Source organism: Rutidosis leptorrhynchoides, chromosome 10, assembly GCF_046630445.1.
Source record: "Rutidosis leptorrhynchoides isolate AG116_Rl617_1_P2 chromosome 10, CSIRO_AGI_Rlap_v1, whole genome shotgun sequence".
In the NCBI taxonomy this organism is placed as follows: domain Eukaryota; kingdom Viridiplantae; phylum Streptophyta; class Magnoliopsida; order Asterales; family Asteraceae; genus Rutidosis; species Rutidosis leptorrhynchoides.
Window position 1 is genome coordinate 146,622,861 of NC_092342.1, and position 7,907 is coordinate 146,630,767.

Here is a 7,907-nt window from a genome sequence, read left to right on the forward strand (position 1 = left end):
TTATTTATTTATTTATAGAGTGGATATACCTAAACCTTGCTACAACACTTATAGGCAGTGTACCTAAACGTACAGTAGTGTAGTTTTTAGTAAGTCCGGTTTGTCCACAGGGAACTAGCCAAGTTTAACGCTATATTTTTAAAACTATATTTGTATATATATATATATATATATATATATATATATATATATATATATATATATATATATATATATATATATATATATATAATTAATATTATTATTATAAAAGGGGGTTTTTACCGTTTAGTGACCGGTTTGTCGATTTTAAAACTTTAGTCGCAGTTAAAACCTAATGAAAAATATTAAAAATAAATATAACTTAATTTAAAGCGTAAAGTAAATAACAATAATTAAAGTGCGATAATTTAAAGTTCGATAAATAAAATATCGATAAATAAAAGTGCGATAATTAAAATTGCGATGAAATATGAAATAAAAGAATTATGCTTATTTAAACTTCCGTAATCATGATGTTTGACGTGTTGATTTTAGTTTATTACCATGGGTTAATTGTCCTTTGTCCTGGATTATTCGATATGTCCATCTGGTTTTTGTCCATAACAGCCCATCAGTCATAAATATAAAGTGCGAGTGTCCTCGTCAAATTATCCTTATATCCGAAGTCAAATATTACAACTAATTGGGGACTTAAACTATAACAAGGTTTTAATACTTTGTTAACAATTACACCAAGTGTCCTTGTACATAATTCACCCCTGTTTTAATGAGTCTATTGACTATTAATCCATTCCCGTGTCCGGTTAAATGAACGATTATTAGTACTTATAAATATCCCTCCCATCGTGTCCGATCGAGTGTATATAGTTATTTATAATTACGTCCAATTGTAAATCTTTATATTAAATTAACGAACTATCATTCAATTAAACAAATATAAAGCCCATTAATAGCCCATAGTCTAATTTCCACAAGTGTCGTTCTTTTGTCCAAACCCCAATTATGGTACAAAGCCCAATTACCCCGTCTTTAATATTTTAGCCCAACATCACGATTACTTCAATTTAAATAAGCATAATAATAACTTAGCTACGAGACATTAATTTAAAAAGGTTGAACATAACTTACAATGATTAATAATAGCGTAGCGTTACACGGACAGAATTTCGACTTACACACTTACAACATTCGCTAACATACCCTTATTATTATTAATCTTAAATTAAAATTAAAATTAAAATTATAAATATATATATATATATATATATATATATATATATATATATATATATATATATATATATATATATATATATATATATATATGTATGTATATCTGTGAGAGAGAGATTGAAAAAGGAGTACCAAACTCGGCTGAAAACTTTGCAATTTATAGCACTTGGCCTGACTTTTGGCCCCATGCGATCGCATGGAAATTGTGCTTTCAGGCCATGCGATCGCATGGCCCTCTGATCCAGCTCACATAATTTTATTTTCTTGTTTGCCGATGGTTTTAATATATAATATAATATATATATAATTTTAAGAATTAATTATATATTATATTATATTCATGTGCATAGTTGACTTGTAATTTTCACTCCGTTGCGTCGCGCGTTAAGATTTGACTCTGGTCCCGGTTCCAGATTTTTGAACGTCCTTTCGTACTATTTAATATCTTGTACTTTGCGTTTTGTGGCTCGTACTCTTGTAACTTTTAGACGTTTCTCATCAATAATTTGAACCACTTTGATTGTACTTTGTACTTTTGAGCTTTTTGGTTGTTTGCGTCTTCAAATCGTCGAATCTGTCTTTTGTCTTCACCTTTTATTATTTAAAAGAATATTACTTGTAAATAGAACAATTGCAACTAAAAGCTTGTCTTTCTTGAGGGATAATGCTATGAAATATATGTTCGTTTTTAGCATTATCAGGCATTTTCCAACATAAGTAGCGACGTCCCTTTTAATGTTCGGCCACCAATATTGTTCCTTGAGGTTGTGGTACATCTTATTGGCACCGGGGTGAATCGAATACCTTGACTTATGGGCTTCGTCTAGAATAAGGCTTCGCAAGTCCCCATAACTAGGCACCCAAATTCTTCCGGCGAAATATAGAAGTTCGGTCTCCTTAACTTCGAATCGAGAGGTGAGGACATTCAAGTGTTCGAGAGAGATGTTTTCATCCTTGAGAGCCTTGTCTTGGGCTACACGAATTTGACTATTGAGGTTGGTGTGGATGGTGATGTTTAAAGCTTGGACATGAAGAGGCACTGTTCTTTCTTTTCAACTTAAGGCATCGACTACTACGTTTGCCTTTCCCGGATGGTAACGAAGCTCACAATCGTAATCGTTCAAAGTTTCAATCCACCGTCGTTGTCTTATGTTTTGTTGCTTTTGATCGAAGATGTGTTGAAGGCTTTTGTGATCGGTGAAATGGTACTTTTGGTCCCATAAAGATAATTTCTCCACATTTTGAGTGCAAAGACAACGGCTCCGAGTTCGAGATCATGGGTCGTGTAGTTCCGTTCATGAATTTTTAGTTGTCGAGATGCATAAGCAATGACTTTCTTTCGTTGCATCAATACACACCCAAATCCATATTTCGAGGCATCGCAATATAGAACAAAATCATCATTGCCTTCGGGAAGTGACAAGATAGGAGCGGTGGTTAGCTTTGTCTTCAAGATTTGAAACACGGATTCTTGCTCGGTCGCCTAAATGAATTTCTTTCCCTTGTGAGTTAACGCTGTTAGAGGACATGCAACCAAAGAGAAATTTTCGATGAATCTATGATAGTACCCAGCGAGACCCAAGAATTGACGAATGTGGGTAGGAGTAGTAGGGATCTCCCATTTGCTAATGGCTTTGATTTTTGTGGGATCGACTTTAATACCTTGATCACTTACAACATGACCAAGAAATTGAACTTCCTTCAACCAAAATTCACACTTGGAGAATTTGGCATAGAGTCGTTCTTGTCTCAAGAGTTCAAGCACAAGTCAGAGATGTTGTTCGTGCTCGTCTTCGCTTTTAGAATAGACCAAAATATCATCGATGAACATGATAACGAATTTGTCGAGATACGGTTGGCACACGCGGTTCATGAGGTCCATGAACACTGCCAGTGCATTAGTTAGACCAAATGGCATGACAAGGAATTCGTAACTACCATAGCAAGTCCGAAAAGCAATTTTGGAGACATCTTCTCCCTTAACCCTTAGTTGATGATAACCCGAGCGGAGATCGATTTTTGAATATACACGAGATCCTTATAGTTGATCAAAGAGGTCGTCAATGCATGGAAGAGGATATCGGTTCTTAACCGTTAATTTGTTTTGTTCACGATAATCGATGTACATTCGTAGGGATCCATCTTTCTTTTTAACGAATAAAATCGGAGCGCCCCATGGTGAATGGCTAGGTTAGATAAAACCACGGTCAAGTAGTTCTTGAATTTGACTTTGTAATTCTTGCATTTCGGATGGAGCAAGTCTATATGGTACACGTGCTACGTGTGCGGCTCCCAGAATAATATCGATTTGGAATTCAACCGGTCGATGAGGTGGAATCCCGGCAATTCGTCGGGAAATACATCAGAAAAGTCACTGACAATTGGCACATCATCGATATGTTTCTCGTCGATCTCGACTTTCTTAACATGGGCTAGAATCGCGAAACAACCTTTACGAAGGTATTTTTCAACTTTAAGGCACGAGACGAGGTTGAGTCCGGTGAACTCTTATCGCCATAGACAATCAAGGGTTCACCATTCTCGATAGGAATTTGAATCGCTTTAAGATCACAAAGGATGTGAGATTTCGTTTTGACTAACCAATCAATACCAATGATTACATCGAAGCTCCCTAGTTCTATAGGTATCAAGTCAATTTCAAAATCTTTACCCATTAAGTTTAACGTACACCCCCGGTAAAATTTATCGGCACTCAATAGTTTTCCGTTGGCCACTTCAATGGTATAAGTAGTATCTAGTGGGAGAGGTGGAGTGCTAAAAGAATGAGTCAAAGTCTTGGATACAAATGAAAGGATCCGTTCATATACATTATAAACGATTCACAATAGTTGATTACATACCGAGGTATTTGACCTCTATATGATACGTTTTACAAACATTGCATTCGTTTTTAAAAGACAGACTTTCTTTACATCAAAAATTGACGGCATGCATACCATTTCATATTACATCCAACTATAATTGACTTAATATTAATCTTGATGAACTCAACGACTCGAATGCAACGTCTTTCAAAGTATGTCATGAATGACTCCAAGTAATATCCTTAAAATGAGCTAATGCACAGCGGAAGATTTCTTTAATACCTGAGAATAAACATGCTTTAAAGTGTCAACCAAAAGGTTGGTGAGTTCATTAGTTTATCATAATCAATCATTTCCGTAATAGTAATAGACCACAAGATTTCAGTTTCTATAAATATCCGTACACTCGCAAGTGTATAAAAGTATTCTATAAGTTGTAGGCACCCGGTAACAAGCCTTAACGTTCATGTTTTACCCTCTGAAGTACACCAGATCAGGTGTGTTTAAAATAACCTCGAAGTACTAAAGCATCCCATAGTCAGGATGGGGTTTGTCAGGCCCAATAGATCTATCTTTAGGATTCGCGCCTACCGTACATAGACAAGTAGTTTAATGTTACCAAGCTAAAGGTATATTTCTGGTTTAAACCCACATAGAATTAGTTTTAGTACTTGTGCCTATTTCGTAAAACATTTATAAAACAGCGCATGTATTCTCAGCCCAAAAATATATATAAAAAGGGAGCAAATGAAACTCACCATACTGTATTTCGTAGTAAAAATACATATAACGTCATTTAACAAGTGCAAGGTTGGCCTCGGATTCAAGAACCTATATTAATTATATATATTTATATGTTGGTCAATATTTGTCTAACAATTTTTGGTCAAGTCATAGTGTACCACAATCCTAATGCTCGAGACTAATATGCAAAAGTCAACAAAAGTCAACTTAACCTAAAATGACTTCTAAAATTTATACGTGTTTATTATATAACTTAACTATAGTCATTTTATATATTTAAATATATTTATTAGATTTTATAATAATAAAAGTCATTTATTAATAAAAATTTATATTAACGTTTATATATGATAAAATATACTTTTATATATCTTAAGTAGTAAAATTTATAAAGTTCACTTAATATCATAAAACTATAGTGGTAAGTATTATTAATGTAATTATATTACGCGTGGTGAAAAATATCTTTGTATCCCCTATTTATTTGATAAAATAATATTGATCATAATAACAATAAGTAAAAGTTGTATTATTTTGTAATAATAATTATTATTATTCTATAAAAAAATAACAATATTTATATTTACTAAAAATGTTATTATAATAAAATGATAATACTAACATAATAGTAATAATGATATTTTATAATAACAATGATATTTCTATTAAAATAATAACGACGATAGTAATAATAATCATTTTAACAATAATACTAAAATTCAGTTGACTATAACTTCTAATCCGTTCATCGAAACCATTCGATATCTAAATGAAAAGTTCTTAATTTTTCGCTAGCTTTCCAATGACATGCATATCATATATCCTATCTCAGTAGCATATGTATCTAATTCAGGATTCAACAAACCTATCTAAGGACAATATCGAATGTACAAGCATGCATAATCCTATATACTCGAGCACTAGTCAGGGATACACTATTGAAATATAAAAGTTAAGTTATGAGTGCTCACGTATCAATATTGAGATTCAATATTGCAGGAAAGTACGTAGACGAAACGAAAATGATAAACGTTAGGTTGACCTCACGAGCAATACCCTCGATCAATACCCATAACCTCCATAGCTATAACCCATAATTTCCTTAGCTCTATTCCGTTTGAAAACTTATTTTAAAATCGTCTGAATATAACTCCGTCGTAGTATTTTATGTATACTAATAATATCTTGAAATAATACAAAGAAAATATATATGTGTAATTCGATTGAGAGAGTTTAGAGAAATATATTTTCAAGTTTCTATGAAATAATAAAACCTATTGAATTCTATTTATAATAGATTTTTGAATTATTAAAGTGAATTATTAAAGTATGAATTATTAAAATGAATTGTTAAAGTATGAATTATTAAAGTGAATTATTAAAGTATGAATTATTAAAGTGAATTATTAAAGTATGAATTATTAAAGTGAATTATTAAAGTGAATTATTAAAGTATGAATTATTAAAGTGAATTATTAAAGTATGAATTATTAAAGTGAATTATTAAAGTATGAATTATTAAAGTTAAAGTAAAGTAAAAGTAAAGTAAATGTAAAGTTAAAGTATAGTAAAAGTATAAAACTATGTACGTATAATACGCGTATAAATATATATAATATTAATTTATATCGTTATATATATTTGATAAAATAAAATATAAATATCGTTATTTTATCATACTAGTTAAGTAATGAGTGGTCAAAAAGAATAGATTTCTTAAATCACAGTGGACCTCATAACATAGGCCCGTAATCATATCATAATGTATCTGATAATTCAATCATTTGATATTATCTCTTAATTCTGTCAATAAATATATCGAAACAAATACGTTCATGTAAAGTATCATATATCTAATACTTTGTTAATGTTTTCAGTTAATATTATATATTATATATACATATCTATATACACATAATTGTTCGTGAATCGTCGAACACGGTCAAAGGATAATTGATTACATGAATGTAGTTCTAAACTTTTTGAGATTCAACATTACAAATTCTGCTTATCGTGTCAGAAACATATAAAGGTTAAGTTTAAATTTGGTCGAAAATTTTCGGGTCGTCACAGTACCTACCCGTTAAAGAAATTTCGTCCCGAAATTGGATCGAGGTCGTCATGGCTAACTATAAAAATGTTTTCATGACGAATATGAGTTGATAAATAGAGTTTTATCATCATTGAGTAATATAGATAAAACAATTTGATTACGCGAAGAGTATAAGTGAAGCTATCGCAAGAGAGTGAAATGAGTAAACGTATATTTATTTTAACCGATGACGTAGTTATGATTGATTTCCAGAATTCATTGGATTTAAAGAAAATCTTTGCAATAAGATTTGGTTCTTCGGCGTTTAAGAAAATCATGACCTTCTTTGATTAAATGCGATAATCTGTCTCGATTTCTCTGTCTGATATTTTATTATAAATCCACCCCCTTCGTTTCTTTATTTCCACAGCTCACACCTTCTAATCTTTCTCCCCAATTCATACTTTAAAGCATTCGTTAATATGCTTCATCCAGTATTGATTCTTGATATACTCTTAACTTTCATATCTGCCATTCTTCTTTTTCATCTACCACCGGAGGAAGTTATTTTCTTCTACCATTACCTTGGGGTTATTGTGTTTTTCATTATCCTGTGTCTTTATATTGCTATACGCATTGATATACACGGTTTGTAATTTCGAGGTTGTTATCGGGCTTTATATTCTCCATTATATTTCGGAGCTTCATGCTTTCATTTTCTCTTCCCAGCCTTAAGTCAAGCGGATAATGGTCCAGAATTCGTAGATATGAATTTTTGGATGAACATAGTTAATGTTCCAAGAAGAAAATCGTAATGGTACGATCTTAATTTGGCAACTTACCAGAATATCTGAAAATATTGAGCTATCAAGATGATATGTTCTTAATATGTTTGAAAATTGGGTAGAATGTAAGAGTCGTGTAAATAGTACATGATGACGGTATGTTCTATGAATCATCACGTTCCATTAGAAACTCAGCATGACTTACTGTAATATAATCACGTTGATCAAGTGTCATTATATTATACTAACTCATGTTTCAGTTCCCAACACTGCTTTAAAAACATTCCTATTTTAAATTCGAATTTT